The following is a 27,234-nucleotide window of genomic DNA, read 5'->3' as shown; positions in this document are numbered from 1 at the left end:
TTGGAAGGATTCAAACATGAATGCAGTGAACGTGGTGTCTGATTTGGAAGGTGACCGCACTTTGGAGAGGAGATTAAGGTTCAGGTGTTTACAAGGACAGAAGGGGTAAAGGATTCTTTTGGGGCTTGTGATGATGACAGCTGGCTTGTAGGAGAAGGGGACAGTCCATGAGGGAAGAGAACTGAGTAATATTGCAAACATTGGGGACCAGGAAGGAAAGGTAAGTGGTCAGCAGTTTAATAGGGTCGAATAAGCGCAGGAGGTAGATATCATGGACTCAGTAAGCTCAAAGAAGATATGAAACAAGGAAAGAGAGGAACTAAGGAAGATATCCAACCTTGGTGGTAGGCACATTAATGGAAACAATTCTGAGTGACAGTATTATTCATCATTCAGAAAGCACAAATTAATCAAAGCCAGAATTTTGAAAGGAAGGTCATTTCTGACTGAGCAGATTGAATTTTATGAAGATATAAAGGAGACCTGATAAGGGTCGAACATTTGATGTAGTTGACATGAATTTTGATAAATCCCACATGGCAGACCTCTCAGTGAAGTAAAAACTCATGAGGTTCAAGGGAAAGTGGCAAGTTGGATCCAAAATGACTCCAGTGGGAGGAAGCAAAGGATAATGATCAGATTTTTTCTTTTTACTGGAAGGTTGTTTCCAGTGGTGCTCCGTAGGGCTCAGTACTTACTTTTGTGGTATGTGTCAATCAATGATTCAGATATAAATGTCGGGTGAATGACTTAAGAAGATGAGATGACAAAAATATGCCTTGTGGGTGACATTGAGGAAGAAGGCTGCAAATTACATTGGTACCAATGGGCTTGTCCGGTGAACAAGAAAAACAGCAAATAAAGTTCAGTTCAGAGGAGTACGAGTTAAAGCATTTGAGGGGAGCAAATAACAAGGGAATGCACAAATGAAAGTAAGATTCTGAGAAGTTTACGAGTGGAGGGACCCTGGAGTGCATGTCGCTGAGGTAACGAGTAAGTCGATAAGGTGGTTAAGAAGACATATAGGATTTCCTCCTTTACCTGAGGCATGGAATACATGAGCAGGGAGGTTATGCTAGAATTGCATAAAACACTAGTCAGACTGTAGCTAAAGTACTGCATGCAATTCTGGTCACCATGGTACAGAAAGGATGTGATTGCGCCAGAGAGGGCGCAGAGTAGATTTACGAGGATGTCACCTGGACTGGGGAATTTTAGCCATAAAGAAAGCTCCCACTTGTGTATCTTATAGAACAAATCCTTTGAGATATCTCGGATTTAAAAGTTAATGATGAATAATATATTTCCATTGTAGTTGACATTAAACCCAGAGTGGAGAATGGTAGACAGTGGTGTTCCCAATGGCACTTAGACCTTGGAATACGAGTAAAATTTCAGAATTTGTCAATGATACCAAACTTGGAGATGTGGCGAACAGTGAAGATGATACAAATTGCCTGTAAAAGGATCCAAATAGGCTAGCAGAATGAACAAACAAGTGGCAGATGGAACTTAACACAGAGTGTGAGGTGACATATTTTCATAGATTTCCTACAGCGTACAAGGAGGCCATTCCGCCCACGGTAGCACAGTGGTTAGCACTGCTGCTTCGCAGCGCCAGGGTCCCGGGTTCGATTCCCGGCTCGGGTCACTGTCTGTGTGGAGTTTGCACATTCTCCTCGTGTCTGCGTGGGTTTCCTCCGGGTGCTCCGGTTTCCTCCCACAGTCCAAAGATGTGCAGGTTAGGTTGATTGGCCAGGTTAAAAATTGCCCCTTAGAGTCCTGAGATGCGTAGGTTGGAGGGATTAGTGGGTAAAATATGTGGGGGTAGGGCCTGGGTGGGATTGTGGTCGGTGCAGACTCGATGGGCCGAATGGCCTCCTTCTGCACTGTAGGGATTCTATGATTCTATGATTGAGTTTGCACCGACTCTCTGGCAGAGATCTTACCGAGTCCCTCGCCCCATAGCCCCATGCATTTACCATGGCTAATCCCCCTAACATCTTTGGATGCTAAGGGGCAATTTAGCACAGCCAACACACCTAACTTGCACATCTTTGGAGTGTGGGAGTAAGCCGGAGCACCTGGAGGAAACCCACGCTGTCACGGAGAATGTGCAAACTCCACAATCACCCAAGGTCGGAATCAAACCCGGGTCCCTAGCACTGTGGGGCTGTGACAGAAGGGACAAGCAAACACAATATAGAATGTGCAGGAGCAGACAGACCTGACGGTGGATGTGCATTGATCTTTGGAGGTGACAGGACATACTGAGGCAGTAGTTAGCATAGCATATGGGACCTTGGGCTTCTTAAACAGCTATTAAATACAAAAGCTGGGGAGTCATGCTGAACTTTTATAAATTTCAGGTTAGGCCTCAACCTATTGCATCAGGGTGGCATGGTAGTTAGCACTGCTGCTTCACAGCTCCAAGGACCTGGGTTCGATTCCCGGCTTGGGTCACTGTCTGTGTGGAGTTTGCACATTCTCCTCGTGTCTGTGTGGGTTTCCTCTGGGTGCTCCGGTTTCCTCCCACAGTCCAAAGATGTGCGGGTTAGGTTGATTGGCCATGCTAAAAAAAAATTGCCCTTAGTGTCCTGAGATGCGTAGGTTAGAGGGATTAGTGGGTAAATCTGTACGGATATGGGGGTAGGGCCTGGGTGGGATTGTGGTCGGTGCAGACTCGATGGGCCGAATGGCCTCTTTCTGTACTGTAGGGTTTCTATGATTTCTATGATCAGTCCCGGTCACCACCCTTTAGGAGGGATGTAAGGGTCATTGAGAGGGTGCAGAAGAGATTTACCAGAATGGTTCCAGGGATGGGGGATTTTGGTTACAAGGTTAGGTTGGAAAAGTTGGAGCTGTTCTTGGAGGAAGGGAAATTTGATAGAGATGTACAAGATTAAAAACTGTTCTTGTTATCTTATAGTACAAGGACTGGGATGTGCAGATTTAAGGTCTTGGAAAGAGATGCAGGGGAAAATGAGGAAGAACATTTTTACACAGCAAGTGGTAACGGCCTAGAACTCAACACCAGTGAGGGTGGTGGAAGTGGAAACAATCAATGATTTCAAAAGGAAATTGGATGGGTATTTCAATAAAGTAAACTTGCAGGGTTACAGGCATCAAGCATGTGGGTGGGATTGACAGGATTGCTGTTGAGAACTGACATTGACTTGATGGGCCAAATGGCCTTCTCTGCCATAAGTGATCCTATAACTCGCATTGCCTCCCACAGTTCAGTTGGGGAAAATAGGATCAAATTATTAATGTAACTGCAGGCAAAGTAGGGTGGGGTTGTTTCTTTTGCAACAGAGGAATTTCGGGAGAGATTTAATTGATGTGTATAAAATTATAAATGGCTGAGATAGAGTGAATAGAAATGTGAGAAAGTTTCCCTTTGAGGTAGACCACCAGGAAGCATTACTTTAAAATAATTGGTAAATAAGATTAGAGCAGAGTTGAAAATCTTTTCACCCAGAGGGCGATGGCAGATCTGGAACTCAATGATGGAAGAGTGGTCGAAGCAGAAATCTTCTTCATGTTGCACATGGATATGCATTTGAAGTTTCATTTTCTTGACTTATGAAATTTTTCATAGAATCCCTACAGTGCAGAAGGAGGCCATTTGGCCCATCGAGCCTGCACCGACAACAATCCCGCCCAGGCCCTAACTCCATAAATCCACCTATTTGCCCCGCCCTGACACTAAAGTGTAATTTAGCATGGCCAATCAACCTAACCTGAACATCTTTGGAGTGTGGGAGGAACCCGGAGGAAACCCATGCCAACATGGGGAGAAAGTGCAAACTGCACACAGACAGTCACCTGAGGGAATCGAACCTGGGTCCCCGGTGCTGTGAGGCAGCAGTGCTAACCACTGTGCCACGTGTAGCTCTTCAATTAAATTGTGACGACCGTACTCCCATTCTTTCAAAATGTTGAAATTGTTGAACATAACCTTTGAGATATTTCTGATTTAAAAGTGACAGTCAAGTAAAGTTTACATTATTTTTATTTTATTGATTCGTGGGACCTCGGTGATTCTGGCTGGCCAGCATTTATTGCCCATCCCTAGTTGCCCAACGACAGCTGAGAGTCAGCCACATTTCTGTGGCTCTGGAGTCACATGTAGGCCAGACCAGATTAGGACGGCAGATTTCCTTCCCCAAAGGTCATTCGTGAACCAGATGGGTTTTTCCGACAATCGACAATGGTTTATGGTCATCAGTAGATTCTTAATTCCAGATATCTTCTATTGAATTCAAATTCCACCATCTGCCGTGGCAGGATTCGAAACTGGGTCCCCAGAGCATTAGCTGAGTTACTGGATTAATAGTCTAGCAATAATACCATTAGGCCATCGCCTTCCCTTTTGCCTTAATTACCTTTCATTGTTTTGGTTGGGAAAAAATAGGAGCAAACTATTAATTTAACCACAGACAAAATAACAAGAACTTTTTCCTTAAATCAGACAAGATAAATTTTAAATTATCAACATGTTGAGATTGATTTTTTACCAATGTGAAAGCTTCATTATTCAAGGACATCACTTCCTTCAGTTCCAAACTTGCACACACAGCAATTTTCTCCTACTGGAAATTACTCCAGCTCCAAACCTTTGTTTTCTGTTCAGTCCTCTAATCGAGGTTAATGTTTTATTAAATAGGTTTTGTCACCCATTTCTCTCTTTAATGTTCTCTCAATTTACTCTCATGAATTCCCACACAAACTCACATGCTCTCTCTCTCTCATGTCTCTAAAACGTATGTAGTCTCTCACACTCTGCCATACACATTTGCAATCTGTCACAAGGTCTTCTCTCATTCTCCTCACTTTCATTCTGCTCTTCCACATTCTGATTCTGGCATTATGGCTGTTGAATCAACACCTACTTGCTTTCTTGTTCACTGAATATACTTGGGGTCATGTGCCCTCCCTATGACAGAATATTTGTATGCTCTCACTTTCTCTCATTTGTTTCTCTGCATTGGGAAGTTACTTCACAGATACATGTTCACACATATAGCGCTGGAAACCCACCTCCTTTTTGATATACTGATCACCAACATGAAGGTGGTTACAAACTGCTTGCCTGTGATTTATAGACAACATCAGTGCATTCTTGAGACGTCTCATGGGAACTCCATCAAGGAATGATTTCAGAGGAAGTCCCACCCCTCAGCCATGCACCGCCACTGCCCCCTGCCACACACACACACACACTCTCTCTCTCACTCTGTCTGGACTCTACCCATGCTGTGTCGCCATCACACTTTCTGGAAAATGCTGGCTGATGAGACCCACCCTTAAGGCTCACTGAGTGCAGTAACTCAGTTGGACTCAGACTTGGTTGGACGTCTGGTGTTGCTATTTCTTAATTTCCAGACTCTGATGTTTTCATGCTAACTCAACTTGTCTGTGCTTGGGCGACCCTACAATGCCAGTATTTGGCATTTTCTGCGGTGTAGTTTCTGATGGTAGATATTCTAATTTCCCTCTCTGAGGACCAAGGCAATAAATTTCTGAATTAAAACCTCAGTGGCTACGACCTTAATGCATTGTAAGCTGTGTCTACCACCCATTGTCTCAAGCAAGCTGCCCTAGTTACCGTTGGCGAGAACAATCAAAGTGCTGCATTTTTTAAAATGGAGCAGAATAATTTCTCAAAATGTTTTTCTCTATGAACACGTGAAGCGCTCGCTCTTGTGGTTTTGGTATACCAACACGGTAAGGGTTAAAAGCTGCTGTGGCTTTTCGGGGTATTTGGGTTGGTACATTGAATAAAACGTTTCAGCAGCTAAACTTGCGACAAGCATTGTTTCTTCACAGCAGCACCTTGAGGCAAACATTTTCAAGTAACTGACAGGTTTCAATTTGAAACTAACTGTTGTAACCACATTTTATTTTCATTTGTTTTTCAGTGACCCCTCTTTTCCTGACTTTCTTTAAAGAAGTGTGTGCATTTTTAAAATATAATTTTCAGAAAAGATTTTATGAAAATTGCACATGCTGTACCCATGTTCTCTGCGAGATGTCGTCCTTGTCCAGCTCCTGATGTGCGTCAGAATAAGAAAACCTGCAAAGTCTGCAACCTGAGCTGCAGGAACTGAGGAAGGAGGGGTGGAGGGAACAAGCTGCAGTCATTGAAGTTCACAAAACTTCTGCTGAACGCAAGCTTTTACCCAGAGTTACAGGGGAGTGCTGCTGCTCATGGATGTGTGATCCACTGCTCTCAACAGGTCACTTTGAGCAAGGGAGGAAACAATAAGTGTTTGGGGGGGCGGGGGGGGGGGGGGGGGGGGGCGTTACTTTTACTGTCTTATATTTTTGCTGCAGGGTGAGAATCATCACCATTCTGGTTATTCTGTCATTTAAAATTTTCACTGTTCCACACACCCATTGCATCAGTTGTTGTCAGTTCTCTCACTTTTGTATTTAACTTCAGCTTCCTGGGTTCTCAAGTTCACATCTTCTTCTAACTTTCAGTCTCTTCTTTCCTATATGCCCCTCTACTTGCCTTCTTGCTTTTCATGTTTGCCTTTTTTTGCATGTTTTCCCTCTGTGCATTCGTACAATACGTCTCTTTCAGCAAGAGCCATCGAGTGAAATTTCTGCTACTGGTTTAAGTGGTGAGAAAGGCTGACCACTGATGAAAAGTACTTACTGGGCACATTTAATTTATTCATTCATTGAATATGGGTGTCACTGGTAAATCCAGCATTTATTGCCCATGCCTCGTTGCTTTCTTGCATACAGTTGAGTGGCTGGATAGGCCGTTTCAAGGGACAGTTCAGAGTTAAGTGACATTGTTATGAATCATGTATGTTATAACACAGATCATCAAGCAATGAAGGATGAGACTGGACTTGCAGGCTTTTATTTACAGACACAACACTTTGCGCACCTGCAACCAACAACCACTCTTTCAGCTCACTCCTGTATATATGAGCACATTTGAATCCACAATTAGTACCCATCACCTCAAAACAATTAACTCATAATTGATATCCAATTAACAAATTGTCCGACCAGGTAAGGATGGCAGATTTTCTTCTCTAAAGAACATTGGTGAACCAGATGGGTTTTCATTGCATTCAATTAGTTTCATGTCTACCATTACTGATACTCGCATTTTTTAATGACAGATTCTATTTAATTGAATTTGAACTCCCTCAGCTGCCATGGTGGGATTTCATGTCATTAATCTAGTTCTGAATTACTATTCGATATCATAACCACTCTGCTACTGTACCCCCCTGCTGTTTGTTCTTCTGTAGAAACAGCTCAGCACTGGTTTGTGACAAACACTGTCAGTTAGCGGGAGGCTGACACCAGGCTTCTCAGCTTATCGTCTTGTTATCTTTGTCATCAGACCAAAGGGCGATAAAGTACCGATGTACTCACAATTTCAATCATTTGTATGTTTTTTTGTTTTGTTTTCCTCTTCAAAGTTGTATTAGCATTCTGTGCGCCTTTTGGAGTGCATTTCACATAAAGTATGTTGCAATCTGCCACAATTAAGTGAAATGGTCTGGGCTGTCATTTTTCATGAGCATAGCTTACATTTAGCACCAAATAGTTTTTTTTTCACTCTAAGTGCTTCAGGGTGGTTTGCATCTTCCAAGATCTGGCTAATGTTACAGGTGACTTGTTTTTCTTTTATTCGTTAATGGTGTATGGGTGTCCCGGCAAGGACAGCATTTGTTACCCATCCCTTTGCGAGGCCATTTCATAGGGCAATTAAGAATCAAGCACATTGCTGTGAGCCTCTAGTCAAATATAAGCCAGACCGGGTAAAGGTGAAAGATTTCCTTCCCGAACAGACATTAGTGAACGAGGTAAGTTTTTACAGTGATTGATGATGGTTATGATGGTCACCATTACTGAGACTAGCCTTTTATTCCAGATTTATTAGTTGAGTTTAAATTCCACCAGCTGCTTGGGTGAGATTTGAAACAAAAATCCCAGAGCATTAGCCTTGGCCCAAGATTGCTGGTCTGGTGATATTGCCACTAAGCCACCATTTTCCTCAGTGGCTAATTTATGTTCGACTTCCAAGGAATAGGGTTTTCTTTGGAAAAAAATCTACTAAATGTTGATTTGAAAATGCATTAGGCATAATCAAAGATCATGAACCACCCCATTAAATCCAGCTGTGCTGTGACAATACTATACATTTATACCAGATTGTTAGCACATAAATGCTGCATTAGCAGCTGGTGAGCAGCCAAGAATGCTTCCTGTGTGTATACATTGGTCAAAAAATGGTTGGCAAAGCATCTGTAGGTGTAAATAGTGACTGGGAATTAATCATTGTGTACTGAAGTCTTTTTTTAATCAAAAATTAATGCCGAATGATCTAGGGGACAGTTCCCTGGCAGCATTTTTATTTATTTTTCCTTGCTGTTCTTTCCCATTTCTCCAACTCTCTTTCCCTCTTCCTTTCGCTGAGGTGCTGGTTTGCATTGAGGTACAGTTGCACAGGCATGGCTGCAAGTGGTCATTCTTAAGGTGAACATCAGTAAGCTATTTGACAGACATCACAACTGAACCTGACATTGCCTTCAAATTTTATCCATGCAGGCATCCTCAGCAAGAGTTCTGTCCTCAATGTGCAGATTTCCAGCACATGTTCTGTCCTCCATTTACATCCATACACACTCCCAGCAGGAGTACTGCCATGACTTCATGTGCTATTTGATGGAGAAGTCACTGGAAACTATTTAGGAATGGGAACCCCCCCCCCCCCCCGGGGACGAGGCTCTCCGACACTCTCTTGCACGCGCGCGCTCTCCGACACTCTCTTGCGCACGCACGCTCTGACATTCTTGCGCGCGCTCTCCGACACTCTCTTGCGCGCGCGCGCTCTCCGACACTCTCTTGCGCGCGCGCGCTCTCCGACACTCTCTTGCGCACGCGCGCTCTCCGACACTCGCTTGCGCGCGCGCGCTCTCCGACACTCTCTTGCGCGCGCGCTCTCCAACACTCTTGCGCGCGCGCGCTCTCCGACACTCTCTTGCGCGTGCGTTCTCCAACACTCTTGTGCGCGCGCGCTCTCCAACACTCTCTTGCGCGCGCTCTCCGACACTCTCTTGCGCGCGCGCGCTCTCCGACACTCTCTTGCGCGCGCGCGCTCTCCGACACGCTCTTGCGCGCGCGCGCTCTCCGACACTCTCTTGCACGCGCGCGCTCTCCGACACGCTCTTGCGCGCGCGCGCTCTCCGACACTCTCTTGCGCGTGCGCGCGTGCTCTCCGACACTCTCTTGCACGCTCTCCGACACTCTTGTGCGCGCGCGCCGCTCTCTGACACTCTCTTGCGCGCGCGCGCTCTCCGACACTCTCTTGCGCGCGCGCGCTCTCCGACACTCTCTTGCGCGTGCGCTCTCCGACACTCTCTTGCGCGTGCGCTCTCCGACACTCTCTTGCGCGCGCGCGCTCTCCGACACTCTCTTGCGCGTGCGCTCTCCAACACTCTTGCGCGTGCGCGCTCTCCGACACACTCTTGCGCGTGCGCTTGCGCTCTCCAACACTCTTGCGCACGCGCGCTCTCCGACACTCTCTTGCGCGCGCGCGCTCTCCGACACTCTCTTGCGCGCGCGCGCTCTCCGACACTCTCTTGCGCGTGCGCGCGCTCTCCGACACTCTCTTGCGCGCGCGCGCGCTCTCCGACACTCTCTTGCGCGCGCGCGCGCTCTCCGACACTCTCTTACGCGCGCGCACTCTCCGACACTCTCTTGCACGACCGCGCGCGCTCTCCGACACTCTTGCGCGCGAACGCTCTCCGACACGCTCTTGCGCGCGAACGCTCTCCGACACGCTCTTGCGCGCGAACGCTCTCCGACACGCTCTTGCGCGCGAACGCTCTCCGACACGCTCTTGCGCGCGAACGCTCTCCGACACGCTCTTGCGCGCGAACGCTCTCCGACACGCTCTTGCGCGCGAACGCTCTCCGACACGCTCTTGCGCGCGAACGCTCTCCGACACGCTCTTGCGCGCGAACGCTCTCCGACACGCTCTTGCGCGCGAACGCTCTCCGACACGCTCTTGCGCGCGAACGCTCTCCGACACGCTCTTGCGCGCGCGCGCTCTCCGACACGCTCTTGCGCGCGCGCGCTCTCCGACACTCTCTTGCACGCTCTCCGACACTCTTGTGCGCGCGCGCCGCTCTCTGACACTCTCTTGCGTGCGCGCGGGCTCTCCGACACTCTCTTGCACGTGCGCGCTCTCCAACACTCTCTTGCGCGCGCGCTCTCCAACACTCTCTTGCACGCGCGTGCTCTCCGACATTCTCTTGCGCGTGCGCGCTCTCCAACACTCTTGCGCTCTCCGACATTCTCTTGCGCGCGCTCTCCGACACACTCTTGCGCGCGCGCGCTCTCCGACACACTCACTCGTGTGCGCGCACACCCTCCAACACTCACTCTCGCACTAGCACTCTCCGACTCTCTCTCCCTCGCGCGTGCAGGCCGACTCTCTCTCTCTCTCTCTCCCTCTCGCGCGCGCACTCTCATCGACTCTCGCGCGCATGCATGCACTCTCCGACACACACTCGTGTGCACGCACACCCTCCAACACTCTCTCACACTCGCCGACTCTCGTACACACACTTGCACTCTCTTGCGCGCGCGCGCTCTCCGACACTCTCTTGCGCGCGCTCTCCGACACACTCTTGCGCGCGCGCGCGCTCTCCGACACACTCTCTCGTGTGCGTGCGCACCCTCCAACACTCACTCTCGCACTCTCCGACTCTCGCACGCGCACTCGCACTCTCCGACTCTTTCACGCACGCACGCGCGCGCGGTCTGAATCTCTCTCGCGTGCGCGCACGCACTTACCGACTCTATCTCGCGCGTGTCCACTCACCGACTCCCGCCCGCGCGCTGACCGTCTCTCGCGCGCACGCGCTCACCGACTGTCCATGAGCGTCCACTCCATAGAACCATAGAAAATTACAGCTCAGAAACAGGCCTTTTGGCCCTTCTTGTCTGTGCCGAACCATTTTATGCCTAGTCCCACTGACCTGCACTTGGACCATATCCCTCCACACCCCTCTCATCCATGAACCCGTCCAAGTTTTTCTTAAATGTTAAAACTGACCCCGCATTTACCACTTTATCCGGCAGCTCATTCCACACTCCCACCACTCTCTGCGTGAAGAAGCCCCCCCTAATATTCCCTTTAAACTTTTCTCCTTTCACCCTTAACCCATGCCCTCTGGTTTTTTTCTCCCCTAGCCTCAGCGGAAAAAGCCTGCTTGCATTCACTCTATCTATGCCCATCAAAATCTTATACACCTCTATCAAATCTCCCCTCATTCTTCTACGCTCCAGGGAATAAAGTCCCAACGTATTCAATCTCTCTCTGTAACTCAGCTTCTCAAGTCCCGGCAACATCCTTGTGAACCTTCTCTGCACTCTTTCAATCTTATTTACATCCTTCCTGTAACTAGGTGACCAAAACTGTACACAATACTCCAAATTCGGCCTCACCAATGCCTTATATAACCTTACCATAACACTCCAACTTTTATACTCGATACTCCGATTTATAAAGGCCAATGTACCAAAGGCACTCTTTACGACCCTATCCACCTGTGACGTCACTTTTAGGGAATTCTGTACCTGTATTCCCAGATCCCTCTGTTCAACTGCACTCTTCAGAGTCCTACCATTTACCCTGTACGTTCTTCTTTGGTTTGTCCTTCCAAAGTGCAGTATCTCACACTTGTCTGCGTTAAATTCCATTTGCCATTTTTCAGCCCATTTTTCTAGTTGGTCCAAATCCCTCTGCAAGCTTTGAAAACCTTCCTCACTGTCCACTACACCTCCAATCTTTGTATCATCAGCAAACTTGCTGATCCAATTTACCACATTATCATCCAGATCATTGATATAGATGACAAACAACAATGGACACTCAGAGGCCAGCCTCTCCAGAAGTCAGCCTCTGACGAGAAAAGCAGCTCTGCAGCAGATTTCAAATGTGCCGGTCTTGCTCTGAACCCCTTGGGAAGCTCCCATTGACTCACTGCGTTCTGCAATTTGGGAAGCCCTGTACTACAGTAAAGTTAGTTCCTGAAACCAGTTTTTCCCCACACAGGTTGCAGTGCCTGCTGGTGGTGCCAGTTCCTAATCTTAAATGATAGGAGCAGAGGAATCAGCTTCTTACATCTAGGTATTTCTTATCAGTTCATCTGAGTAGAATCAACTCATGCTGATGAGAGCCGCTCCTCTGCAGAATACCTTGCATTATAGGGCGGCACGGTGGCTCAATGGTTAGCACTGCTGCCTCACAGCACCAGGGATCCAGGATCAATTCCCAGCTTGGGTCACTGTCTGTGTGGAGTTTGCACATTCTCCCCATGTCTACGTGGGTTTACTCTGGTTGCTCCGGTTTCCTCCCACAGTCCGAAAGATGTGCTGGTTAGGTGCATTGGCCGTGCTAAATTCTCCCTCAGTGTCCCCGAACAGACGCCAGAGTGTGGCGACTAGGGGATTTTCACAGTAACTTCATTGCAGTGTTAATGCAAGCCTACTTATGACTAATAAATAAATTTTATTCCTTTATAGTCAATGATATGACTCTGAGACCATTACAATTCTTTAAACAGACTTTATCCATCAAACTCAATCTGTGCGCCTGAGTTTTTCCAGTGCATCAACCCGAGACATCATCACATACTGAGCCGCACACAAACCCAACTAACATGGACCCAGTCAATACAGACTGTGCCAGCGCAAGACCCCAGGTAATCACATATGAAACCAGACAACAGCATGGACTGAGCTGCACACAAACCCAGCTAAAAACAGACTAAACCATCAACTACACGGAGTGCACAGATCACATGGTTTACCAAACTGAGCAAGGCTAGAAATTGAACCAAACAGTATATTAAGGGATTGCATGGACTAAAGCTTGCCGCAAAGCTGAGTTGCATGAAAACCTGAGGCGTGTCACAGGTCAGCCATCCAAATAAAGCTAATTACTAACAACGGCAATGACTGAATAGCGCATTCTAAAAGAACATGACTCTGTGCTGTACATTAAGAGCTCGAGATACTAGATGTAACTCAGCACTGTCACATGGCAGCACAGTCGCACATGCTCAGAACTGCTGCCTCACAATACCAGAGACCTGGGGTCAATTCCAGCCTTGGGTACCTGTGTGTGGGGAATTGGCACATTCTCCCCGTGTCGGAGTGGGTTTCCTGTGTGTGCTCCGGTTTCCTCCCACAGTCCAAAGATGTGCGGGTATGGTTGATTGGCAATACTAAATTGCCCCTTAGTGTCAGGAAGATTAGGAGAGTAAATACGTGGGGTTACGGGGATAGGGCCTGGGTGGGATTGTGATTGGTGCAGTCTCGATGACCAAATGGCCTCCTTCTGCACTGTAGGGATTCTATAAATTGGTTCCATCTACTGAATAGCCGGTGATTTCAAAGAAAGTTATTTTTGTAGGTAACAAATCTACATAATAAATGTTAGGCTGGGAATAGGGTGATTTATAATGAAATCTTTCATTTCCCCAGAGGAAAAGGGTCCCTGGCCATTTGCAAAGTCGCTGCTTGGTTTGTTAAACAAGTTTGGATTCGTACACTGGTCCTTACTTTTGCAAAATGGGTGACTTTTCTTTGACACCTGGACAAAGTGTTCAAACAAAGAACATTTAAAAATTTTTAATACAAACTTTAAAAAAGTGAAGTGAAAATTAAACTGTCACAATCTCTAGAACATAATGGCGCAATGTGAAAACTGGCAAAAATAGAACTGGCTGATGAACAATGTGAACCGTTAATCTGTTCCTCAAATTGTGTTTCCAATGAAATTATAATGGAGAGCCACCATTTTAAACACGTCTGTGCCCATCTTGCAATTTGTTCCTGCCATTCAACATGACCATATGGAGTTTCTAGTTCAATTTCAAAATCCATGTGGAGGTGGCTGGTTTCAAGCTGGGGCAGTTACTCAGACACTACAATTGGTCCGAGTGTAGTGACTTTGTAATCTGGTGTTGAGACTTCTTACTGTAGTGACTGGACCAGGATTAAGTCAAAACACTCCAGGCATTTTGTTGTACATCATTTTTGTAAAATCTGCACATATGCAAGTGAGAGAGGACGTGCAAGAGAAGATGTGCGAGTGTAAATGAGGGAAGGGCGAGCGAGTGTTCAAGATGGGAGATGATTTACAGCATTGGAACACTGCAGCAAGAATCAGCAGAGGGGTGGGGCAAAAACAACGTTAAAGATAAAAGCAACACTCGTCATCTGCTCACGGATACAGCTGAGTGCGATTGTTTTTTGAAGTAAGATCTAACCTCATTTAAAACACGCAACAATCCTCTGACACCCCAACAATATTTTTCCACATTTAGTGTACGTGAGGGATGTTTTAAGGGGGGCAAAAGGTCACTGCCATGGCAGTAAATACTCAGCAACATAAAGGTGAAAGGCTGGTCAGTGGTGCACACTTCCACCAAGTCAGCAGCATGCAGCATATCGAAAGCCACAGGGAGGAAAGTTTGCTGGTACACAGAGGAAGTGGATTAGGGTGGGGACTTGCAGATGGCTCCAATTTATCAAAGTACCATTGCACCCACTTCTCCTATCATCAATCACCAACACCTACGCTGAGAAAAAGAAAATCTGTTATTTAACATAACCGGACGTTTAGTAAACAGTTTACCCAGAAATGTTGACAGAAAATGATTCCAGTTTAAACTGATTTTGGTTGTTTTCGTTAATTAACTGTTCTTTGTACCTATTAAAACCTGAAACTTTCTTCATTGGTTGGTGAAGATTGATGCTGTTGAGGAATAGATTGTTTCCTCACCTTCTGCGGGGAAAACAATGTCGGAAAAACCACTCCCACATTGTGCTGGGGTACAGGCGTCACACACTTTCTCTAATCTAAATTCAGAACACAACTGCAGAGTTTGATTGATGCCAGTCACCACAGGGTAAAACTGTCTCACGTCTGTTATATTATCATACAAAACAGTGCTAGGGGTATTGGCTACGGCCCTCCAAGGTGAGAAGATCCAATTAAAAAGGGTCTCCATAGCCACCTGCCCTTGCAGATCGGGGCAAATATATTTTCAAGTTGCAACTGGCTGAGAGATTCAGGAGTGGCAATTTTCTCACAGGTCACTGCTCATTATTGAAGCAATTTTAAACTGTTCAATTTTTGCTCAAACCTTGTTTGAAGTTGAAAAATCCCAATATCAGGTGGTAAGGAAAGTCCTCAGTTTGAAAACCATGTTAGATATCGGAGAGATGTGGTGAGATGCTACATCTGTGTGCTTCATTCAAAAATAATTTGTTTAAACAGTATATACATCAACAAGGAGGATTTTTTGCAAGTCTATAGTCTTTACAGGTCTTTGCTGCAGTAGGCTAATATATTGTTGACACTGTACCAGTTTGTACTACTGTTTCACATGGCTGAACTGAAGTTAATTTTACTCATGATCCCATGAGTGTTAGTATGAAGTGTTAAAACTCCCTTGGGAGGATAGCAATATGAACCACTATGTACACAATAATGTCAAAGGATTTGGCCTGCAAATAAATTAAGTTCTGCTGGTATTAGGGCATCAAAAATGTTAAATGTATTTAGCAGGGGGTTTGTAAGAGATTGAATGTTATTGAAATGTCTATTCAAAGTCAAAGTTTATTTATTAGTCACAAGTAAGGCTTCATTAACACTGCAATGAAGTTATTGTGAAATTCCCCTAGTTGCCACAGTCCGGCGCCTGTTCAGGTCAATGCACCTAACCAGCACGTCTTGCAGACTGTGGGAGGAAACCGGAGCACCCAGCAGAAACCCACGCAGACACAGGGAGAACGTGCAAATTCCACACAGACAGTGACCCAAGCCGGGAATGGAACCCGGGTCCCTGGCACTGTGAGGCAACAGTGCTAACCACTATGCCACCCACTACTCATATTCCATGAGCAGCATTGTCACACAAAGTTAAAATTAATTCTTAGGGATTTTATTTTTAGATAAATGGCTAGTTGACATTTATTATCGACTTGTAACTTAGGGTGATAGGGTAAGTAATGTCAGTAATGGAACATTACACACACGGTAAATGTTCCGCTTCATACTGCCTCCAACAAAGCTTCAGAACATCCCCTGCACTGCCCAAAGTATGGTTCATCCTACCCTACTTGACAGAAAGCAGACAGGGTGATCACAATTATACCCATCTGACTATGTTGATGAATCCTTCTCGTAAATTAGCAAATACAACAGTGGCAAATACGTTTGACCAATAAATACTACAGATTAAATCAAGAAATTTCATTTTTGCTTTGGGGGATACTGGGATAGCCTTATGTTCATGGCTGTCTCTGGGCATCCAGGAAAACACTGAAGGAAAAATGTGACTTGTGCAGTAATGTGTAGGGACTTGATGCATACTAAGCACACAGGAAATATGTAACACTTACATTCACACAGGTTAGGAAAGCAGAAATTACAGAAAAGGGGGAATGAGGTGGGCGCAGCAGCATTAGAGATGAAAGGAAATAATTATTAATATTCATGTGAGCAATAGTTTTAAAACCGACAGCTTTGCCAACATGATTTTTTTATACTTGAATAACATAGCCAGGTTGGTAATAACCAGTTCCACACTAACTGCAGCTTAGTGCCTTAGGCTTGTGTCCCTTTGGAACTAAGTATGACTACTTAAATCAACCTGCCACAGAAAAGACAGAGACCCAAAGGGGGGGCACTAGAATCCAATTTAATCTGATTATACTGGATCAGACTGCACTGTTACCATCAACATATTGCAACCTGGGAGGCAGGTGCATAATCAACCTGTTCATAGAATCTACAGTAAAGGAGGCCGCCATTTGGCCCATCGAACCTACACCGACAATCAACCCACCCAAGTACTGTCCTATCCCTGTAACCCCACACATTTACCCTCCGAATGCCCCTGGCATTAAGGGGCAATTTATCACGGTCAATCAACCTAACCTGCACATCTTTGGACTGTGGGAGGAAACCCACGCAGACACGGGGAGAACATGGAGACCCCGCACAGTCACCCGAGGCCGGAATCGAATCCGAGTCCCTGGCGCTGTGAGGCAGCAGTGCTAACCACTGTGCCATTATGCCGCCCTGTCACATTAAAGCACTTTTATATTTGGGGTTTCCGTGGGCTGAGTTGCAGTTCATCACCACCTTCTCAAGATAATTTAGGAATGAGCAATAAATGCTGGTCTTGCCAGTGACATGCATCCCAAGAAAAAATAAAAATGACACTGATTCAACTCCATGCTATCCAGCCACTTTTACAGAGAAGAGCTGCTGTCATTGATGTCATGATGTGGAGATGCCATTTCCACATCATGACTACAATCGACACCGCAAACTGCCGGCTCCAAGTGGAGAGGATCTCCAAGAAACTCTTACTGTCATTGATGTCAGACAGCCAGTAACTTGCACAGTAACTTGCAGGTAAACATATTATGGTACTGAACCCAGGTCACAAGTGTCCAAAAGTAATCCCAAATGTGTGGCTTCAGAGTTAAAGTTAAAGTTTATTTATTAGTCACAAGTAGGCTTACATTCACACTGCAATGAAGTTACTGTGAAAACCCCCAGTTGCCACACTCTGGTGCCTGTTTGGGTATACTGAGGGAGAATTCAGCATGGCCAATGCACTTAACCTGCACATCTTTGGACTTTGGGAGGAAACCGGAACACCTGGAGGAAACCCACACAAACAGACAGGGCGAACATGCAAACTCCACACAGTGACCCAAGCCTTGAATCGAACTCGGATCCCTGGCGCTGTGAGGCAGCAGTGCTAACCACTGTGCCGCCACAGTTGTCAAACATTGGAGTGGAGTTAACATGGATGATAATCAACTGGGGCTCATTAATATCCAGTAAGGACATGATGGAAGCTCAGTGATGGTGCTCCCACAATTAGTTTCTCAACATTCGATACAGAGGCTCACCAGTCAAAAAATGCTAATATGATAGAGGAACCCTTACTCCAGGATAAGACATCATTTTCAGAACAGGAGATGATCGAGATGGAGGGAGGTTTAAAAAGAACTGTGCTAAGGTTTCTCACGGGTTTGCAAAACTAAGTGATATTTTTGTAAACATCCTAAATGAAGTTAAAAGGGGCGTGACTCATCAAATGTGTTTTCTTACACTTATCCAAACTCGGGTATTTCTAATAACTGCACACTTAGAGCTCTGTACTGTGATGCAGAAATGTTTTTTTTAATTGCTTAAATATTCTTAACTGTATTGAAACATTGCAGGGCAAATCCTCACAGACCCTAACCTCTGCTGCAACAAATTTAACCCTGCACAAACCCCACTCCAAAGTCAGAATCATGGTCAGCTGGCTCATCAACACTGTATAGCACACTGGCAGGATGTGGTTTTGTGCCCAGTTTCCCGCACATGCCCCTGAACCTAAACCAAGCAGAAGAAAACATTGAGGAGTAAGAAGGGTGGGAAAACCAACACTTTCAGAGGTGAGTCAGCCCCCCCACTATATTCTTACACCTTCTAGTGGTTGACAGGGTACTCGGCAGCAGGCTGCTTGCCTGTTTTCATGGTCAAAGAACAGCAATCGTGTGGGGTAATAACTTTGAAGTCTTACTTCATGCAATTACCTTGATTGTTTCAATGGTCAAAACTAAAATCTCATTTTAAATCTTGAGCAAACTTTTAGGATGATATGCGCTCGTTCATATTTACATTATCAAAACAGCAGGTTCCAGGGCAATTCTGAATTTCAGGACCAAAAAGCTAAATCTGTTTTCACTGTACACAGGAAGTGCCTGGTGGTGTTGGCAATTCTAGGATGCAGTCAAAGAATAACACTTCTTTCAGTGTGTGGTATGGAGCAGCAGTCTCGAGAGGAATACAAACCTCAAAACGGACTGATAAGAACTCCAGCACTTCTCTTAACAGACTCGCCTGCGATAATCACATAATGCAGAAATATATGAAAATCTAAACATGATTAAATAATTTCTATCTACAGATTGACAGCTATGGGAGAGGTGTCACTCCATCTTTAATAATGCATTCAAAGGGTCAGCGTGTTTGCTGTAGGTTGGTGTCGAGTACATACATTTTTGGAATTATTTTCATGCTGTGACCAAGGATATTCTCTCTTTCTCCTCCACTTGTTGCTTCTTGCTACCCCATCCCCAGCCTTCTCCCCGGCTATTATCTTCATTCATTATTTATCAAATCAAATTAGATAAAATCTTCCTCTTCAATTTCACTTTTCTCCCAATCACATTCTAAGAACAAAAAACAAATTTTAACCATTTGTATTACAGAATTTTTTTAAAAAACTCCAGGACACGATGACAGACTCTACACAGCTCTGGCTGAGGGAAAGCTTTCGATAGGGGCCTTGTTTAAAGTATAGGGAACTCTATGACAAGCAGATTACCATGAATAATAAATTCTTGGTCAAACCAAAACTCCTGTTATGGTAGACTGACATACAGTGTCTGGGCCTCCATGAGACTTAGACATTGCACATCACTCCACACCAGCTCCATCAGTATTAGATTTATTCTAGTTTTTTTCTGATCTTATCAACATCCAGCTTTGCTATTTATACACACCATAACTTAACATGAAGCCAGTCTTCACCCAAAGTGTTAGGAATGCTCGTCTAAACTCATCTCTCCCACTAGATATCCTACTACACATGTAGCTCAGTCTTCTGCTCAGTCCCAGACAACACTATAGGAAATCTGCGAATATGTTTAAATTTATATCCCTTATCCCGTACATTGTTAAATGTACCGCAAAACATTGAATTTACGTTAACTCTTTTCCTATGGCTACGTTAATCAGTTGCAAAGCTTTCTTCTTTTACTTAAGTTGCCTTCCGTATAAGTTTCCTTCACTTTGAACTGGATTCAACTTTGCTTCTCACTCAGACTTTGTAGCCTTCCCTTTTGTCACTTATGAGAGTTTAAGACTAGATTTTCACCAAGTCGGGAGCATTCTGTGAATCTTTAAAACTAGTGGGCTGGACCAGGATTCTGAAGACCCACTCCCATTTCCGACAGATCTAATTCTGGCCGGCAGAGGGAAGGGGGCAAAATTGATTCTCTCAGATGGTAAACCCAAAGCAAGCAGGGCCATTTGAAGTTAGTGCTGCGTTCAAACAGATCCCATTTTAGCTGTTACAAGGGCCTTAACCTACAGTGTGGAAGTCACAAATTGATGGAGTAGACGTAGACACTCTTGAATGGCAGATAAGGTCTGTTAAGTGCCATGATCTGGAGTTTTTTTAAATCCTCTGCTCTTTAAAACTTGGAAAATAAAATATGCTTAAGCTGTAAAAGTTAAAAAGCTATCTGCTGGACTGCTTTGACTGACAGGCCATCTACTGTAGTTAGAAAAAAAAACATGGCTACCTCTTCCACAATTTCAATAGAGTTCTTTGTTGATATTTCTCAAGGGCTGGTAATATGTCAGTAAGAATGCTTGGGTGAGTTTCAAAAGTTACAAAGCACTCACCTCAGCAAGGGGTTCTGAGTTTGCAGTTTAACTGACAGTTTAAAGAGGCTATTAAAATATTATGTGTCTTTAATATGACTACTGACTAGAAGTGTGTTTTTTTAAATTACAGATTAACCAGGAAAGGGAAATCAGGAGGACTAAAAGAAGACATGAGGTTGCTTTGGCAGACAGAGTGAAGGAAAATCCAAAGAGCTTCTATAGGTATGTTAGGAGCAAAAGGATAGTGAGGGATAAAATTGGTCCTCTTGAAGACCAGAGTGGTAGACTGTGTATGGAACCAAAAGAAATGGGGGAGATACTAAATGGTTTTTTTGCATCCGTATTAACTGAGGAAACGGGCATGGAGTCTACGGAAATAGGGCAAACAGGTAGGGAGGTCATGGAACCTTTACAGATTAAAGGGGAGGAGGTGCTTGCTGTCTTGAGGCAAATCAGAGTGGATAAATCTCCAGGACCGGACAGGGTATTCCCACGGACCTAAAGGGAAGCTAGTGTTGAACTTGCAGGGGCCCTGGCAGACATATTTAAAATGTCAGTATTCACGGGGGAGGTGCCGGATGATTGGAGGGTGGCTCATATTGTTCCGTTGTTTAAAAAAGGTTGCAAAAGAAATCCGGGAAATTATAGGCCAGTAAGTTTGACATCGGTGGTGGGCAAGTTATTGGAAGGTGTGATAAGGGATAGGATCTACAAATATTTGGATAGACAGGGGCTTATTAGGGAGAGTCAACATGGCTTTGTGCGTGGTAGGTCATGTTTGACCAATCTATTAGAGTTTTTCGAGGCGGTTACCAGGAAAGTGGATGAAGGAAAGGCGGTGGATGTTGTCTACCTGGATTTCAGCAAGGCCTTTGACAAGGTCCCTCATGGGAGGTTAGTTAGGAAGGTTCAGTCGCTGGGTATACATGGGGAGGTAGTAAATTGGATTAGACACTGGCTCAATGGAAGAACACAGTAAGAAGTCTCACAACACCAGGTTAAAGTCCAACAGGTTTATTTGGTAGCAAATACCATAAGCTTTCGGAGCACTGCTCCTTCGTCAGATGGAGTGGAAATGCGCTCTCAAACTGTGCACAGACATAGAAATCAAGTTACAGAATACTAATTAGAATGCGAATCTCTACAGCCAGCCAGGTCTTAAAGGTACAGACAATGTGGGTGGAGGGAGCATTCAACACAGGTTAAAGAGATGTGTATTGTCTCCAGACAGAACAGCTAGTGAGATTCTACAAGCCCAGGAGGCAAGCTGTGGGGGTTACTGATAATGTGACATAAATCCAACATCCCGGTTTAGGCCGTCCTCATGTGTGCGGAACTTGGCTATCAGTTTCTGCTCAGTGACTCTGCGCTGTCGTGTGTCGTGAAGGCCGCCTTGGAGAACGCTTACCTGAAGATCCAAGGCTGAATGCCCGTGACTGCTGAAGTGCTCCCCCACAGGAAGAGAACAGTCTTGCCTGGTGATTGTCGAGCGGTGTTCATTCATCCGTTGTCGTAGCGTCTGCATGGTTTCCCCAATGTACCATGCCTCGGGACATCCTTTCCTGCAGCGTATCAGGTAGACAACTCACAAGCCGCACTCACAAGACAGCACAGAACACCACCCAAGCACAACACAATGCCATCCACGCTCTCAAGACCAACCGCAACACTGTCATCAAACCAGCAAAGGAGGGGCCATCGTCATACTGAACAGAACGGATTACTGCAAAGAAGTGTACCGACAACTGAACAACGAGGAACACTACAGACAGTTACCCACAGATCCGACCAAAGAACACACCCGTCAACTCAACACTCTGATCAAAACCTTTGATCTGGAACTTCAAAACACCCTCCGTGCTCTCATCCCACGTACTCCACGCGTTGGAGATCTCTACTGCCTCCCAAAAATATACAAGGCAAACACACCCGGCCGTCCCAACGTTTCAGGAAATGGAACCCTGTGCGAGAACCTCTCCGGCTATGTCGAGGGCATCTTGAAACCCATTGTACAAAGAACCCCCAGCTTTTGTCGCGACACTACGGACTTCCTACAGAAACTCAACACACATGGAGCAGTTGAACCAGGAGCACTCCTCGTCACAATGGATGTCTCGGCACTCTACACCAGCATCCCCTACGATGATGGCATTGCTGCAACGGCCTCAGTACTCAATGCCGTCAACTGCCAGTTTCCAAATGCAATTTTACAACTCATTCGCTTCATCCTGGACCACAATATCTTCACCTTCAACAACCAGTTCTTCATCCAGACACACGGAACTCGCACCTCAATATGCCAACATCTTCATGCACAGGTTCGAACAAGACTTCTCACCGCACGGGACCTTCAACCGATGCTATACACTACATACATCGATGACATTTTCTTCCTGGAGTCATGGTGAGCAATCACTGAAACAACTTTATGATGACATCAACAAGTTCCATCCCACCATCAGACTCACCATGGCCTACTCTCCGGAATCGGTTGCATTCTTGGACACACGCATCTCCATTAAGGACGGTCACCTCAGCACCTCACTGTACCGCAAGCCCACGGTCATGATGCTCCACTTATCCAGCTTCCATCCTAAACACGTAAAAGAAGCCATCCCCTACGGACAAGCCCTCCGAATACACAGGATCTGCTCGGATGAGGAGGATCGCAACAGACACCTCCAGACGCTGAAAGATGCCCTCATAAGAACAGGATATGGCGCTCGACTCATCGATCAACAGTTCCGAAGCGCCACAGTGAAAAACCGCACCGACCTCCTCAGAAGACAAACACGGGACACGGTAGACAGAGTACCCTTCGTCGTCCAGTACTTCCCCGGAGCGGAGAAGCTACGGCATCTCCTCCGGAGCCTTCAACATGTCATTGATGAAGACGAACATCTCGCCAAGGCCATCCCCACACCCCCACTTCTTGCCTTCAAACAACCGCACAACCTCAAACAGACCATTGTCCGCAGCAAACTACCCAGCCTTCAGGAGAACAGTGACCACGACACCACACAACCCTGCCACAGCAACCTCTGCAAGACGTGCCGGATCATGAACACGGATGCCATCATCTCACGTGAGAACACCATCTACCAGGTACACGGTACATACTCTTGCAACTCGGCCAACGTTGTCTACCTGATACGCTGCAGGAAAGGATGTCCCGAGGCATGGTACATTGGGGAAACCATGCAGACGCTACGACAACGGATGAATGAACACCGCTCGACAATCACCAGGCAAGACTGTTCTCTTCCTGTGGGGGAGCACTTCAGCAGTCACGGGCATTCAGCCTTGGATCTTCAGGTAAGCGTTCTCCAAGGCGGCCTTCACGACACACGACAGCGCAGAGTCGCTGAGCAGAAACTGATAGCCAAGTTCCGCACACATGAGGACGGCCTAAACCGGGATGTTGGATTTATGTCACATTATCAGTAACCCCCACAGCTTGCCTCCTGGGCTTGTAGAATCTCACTAGCTGTTCTGTCTGGAGACAATACACATACATCTCTTTAACCTGTGTTGAATGCTCCCTCCACCCACATTGTCTGTACCTTTAAGACCTGGCTGGCTGTAGAGATTCGCATTCTAATTAGTATTCTGTAACTTGATTTCTATGTCTGTGCACAGTTTGAGAGCACATTTCCACTTCATCTGACGAAGGAGCAGTGCTCTGAAAGCTTATGGTATTTGCTACCAAATAAACCTGTTGGACTTTGACCTGGTGTTGTGAGACTTCTTACTGTGTTTACCCCAGTCCAACGCCGGCATCTTCACATCAATGGAAGAAGCCAGAGAGTGGTTGTGGAGGGTTGCTTCTCTGAGTGGAGGCCTGTGACTAGTGGTGTGCCGCAGGGATCGGTGTTGGGTCCATTGTTGTTTATCATCTATATCAATGATCTGGATGATAATGTGGTAAATTGGATCAGCAATGATACAAAGATTGGAGGTGTAGTGGACAGTGAGGAAGGTTTTCAAAGCTTGCAGAGGGATTTGGACCAACTAGAAAAATGGACTGAAAAATGACATATGGAGTTTAACGCAGACAAGTGTGAGATATTGCACTTTGGAAGGACAAACCAAAGTAGAACGTACAGGGTAAATGGTAGGACTCTGAAGAGTGCAGTTGAACAGAGGGATCTGGGAATACAGGTACAGAATTCCCTAAAAGTGACGTCACAGGTGGATAGGGTCATAAAGAGTGCCTTTGGTACATTGGCCTTTATAAATCGGAGTATCGAGTATAAAAGTTGGAGTGTTATGGTAAGGTTATATAAGGCATTGGTGAGGCCGAATTTAGAGTATTGTGTACAGTTTTGGTCACCTAGTTACAGGAAGGATGTAAATAAGGTTGAAAGAGAGCAGAGAAGGTTCACAAGGATGTTGCCGGGACTTGAGAAGCTGAGTTACAGAGAGAGATTGAATACGGTGGGACTTTATTCCCTGGAGCATAGAAGATTGAGGGGAGATTTGATAGAGGTGTATAAGATTTTGATGGGTATAGATAGAGTGAATGCAAGCAGGCTTTTTCCACTGAGGCTAAGGGAGAAAAAAAACCAGAGAGCATGGGTTAAGGGTGAAAGGAGAAAAGTTTAAAGGGAATATTAGGGGGGGCTTCTTCACGCAGAGAGTGGTGGGAGTGTGGAATGAGCTGCCGGATAAAGTGATAAATGCACTTTTAACATTTAAGAAAAACTTGGACGGGTTCATGGATGAGAGGGGTGTGGAGGGATATGGTCCAAGTGCAGGTCAGTGGGATTGGGCAAAAAATGGTTCGGCACAGACAAGAAAGGCCTGTTTCTGAGCTGTAATTTTCTATGGTTCTATGGTAACCACATGAGCAGATTTCAAAGCTTTGAGTGAGTTTCATGAATGGGGCATTTTTAACTATCAAGTGCTTATGAGTGACAGCTGTTTTAGGTTGTTAAAAGTTTATATTCTTTTCATCTCCACATCTCCTGAAGTCTGCCAGCTCTTTTGGTAAGTGACAATAGAGAAGGCAATGGGGGTATGAAGGGGCATGGGTTGGTTGGTGATAGGAGTTGACATGGAAGTTATAGAGGTATGAGTAGTTGTAAGGGAGTGTGAAGAATGAAGACTAGAGTGGATGACAGCTTCTAAGACAACTGGGACAAAGTCACAGAGAACTGAGGCAGACATTCTAACCAGTTCACCTCAATGTTCGCCTGGTCCCATGACCGCCTAGGAACTGCTTCTGGGGTCAGTGAGCCCGATTCTCTCCCCCCGATTCCCTAAAGCAAAAATTGGTCCTCAAGAGGCCTTTCAAGTAGGTCTGCCAGGTTGGGTAATTTTCAAACTTGAACTACCCGTCTTGGTATCATAAATTTGGCCCTAACATTTTCTTCCCTTTACTTTCTGTTCCTTTTCCTTAACCATGATGGCTGAATCAAAGTTCTTGTTTAACACCAAATAGAAAACATTTATATGACTTCCAATAGCTCAAGCTTGCGTTTAAAATTGGTTTTAGATACATATAACTAAAGAATAGTTTCTTTGTTTCCTGTTACACTACATTAAATTCTCAAAACCATCCAGTCTCATCAAGAGTTGGCTGGTTTCCTTAGTTAGCAGCACTGCTAATTGAGAAGCTAGCTGCTTATGTTGTTTGATAGTTCGACCATCGTTTGGAAATGTTAACATATGCAATGAATTTGTGCATATTTTCAATGCTGTGGATGTACACAGAATGATTAACCATAATGGCTGACCGACTAAATGTTGCTCTGCTAAGAAGATAATTGATGTCTCAAGAATGAAATAAAGTTAAGACGCTATGGCAGTTCTTTTAAAAATGGTTTAATGGTAAACCAATGTATAAACTGAATCTGGCATCACCACTTGTCGCGATATTGACTCAGCTGTTGAGTCTCACTATGACCCAAAACTCCTCAAAACAGCAACATTTTCTCCTTAGGAATCAGTGATAAAGCTGCTCTGTCGGTTACAGAAGAATACTATACTATAGCTGCAATAAAGTGAATCATAGAGAAAATAATTGCAAAAGGTGGTTTGGGCCCAGACAAGAAGACTAAGTGGTGCTATGAGACAGCTCGGAGACACCAATTAGCGAGGCACCAGGAACAGGTGCGCATCTCGTTGTGTGCATTCCCTCCTGCAGCAGTGAGCTGGATTGAAAGCTCTCGCAGGCCGAATTTTTCCCAGCTCTGCTATAGAGCCAACAAATCTCATAACCAATGGATCAGATCAAAATTCAGCAGTCCTGCCACATCCATTCATTAATGGTATTGAACATTAACAGGAGATGGTGATTCCATGAACATCTCCATTCTCAATGATGCCTAAGTCCAGCACGCATATGCAGAAAGCAAGGCTGAAACATTCGCAGCCACAGGAGCCAGTCATCAGCCAACTTGATTCCCTCCACGTGATTTCTTGAAAAGGCTGAGAAAACTGGATACTTAAAAGGCTATGGGCTCAGAAAATATTCTAGATATACTCAAGATTTCTGCTCTAGAACTACCCATGCCTTTACTGTTCCAATACAGCTGTACACTGGAATTTAACAGACAAAACAGAGAATTGCCAAGGTATTAAAAAAGGCAAGGCAAATCCATTCCGACCAATTACAGCCCCATTAGTCTACATTCAATCATCAGCAAAGTGATGGAAAGGGTTGTCAAGAGTACTAGCAAGTGGCATTTATTCATCAATAACCT

General features: G+C 45.4%; 1 protein-coding gene across 1 annotated transcript in view; it reads right to left on the bottom strand.

The window, feature by feature from the left end:
* Positions 1-27,234, bottom strand: part of LOC144479379 (epidermal growth factor receptor substrate 15-like 1) — a 312,517-nt gene that overhangs the window by 57,862 nt on the left and 227,421 nt on the right. The gene's annotated exons all lie outside the window — the stretch shown is intronic.

Source organism: Mustelus asterias, chromosome 26, assembly GCF_964213995.1.
Source record: "Mustelus asterias chromosome 26, sMusAst1.hap1.1, whole genome shotgun sequence".
Taxonomy (NCBI): domain Eukaryota; kingdom Metazoa; phylum Chordata; class Chondrichthyes; order Carcharhiniformes; family Triakidae; genus Mustelus; species Mustelus asterias.
The sequence above is the reverse complement of the archived record's forward strand: the minus strand, read 5'-3'. Positions and strand labels throughout refer to the sequence as shown.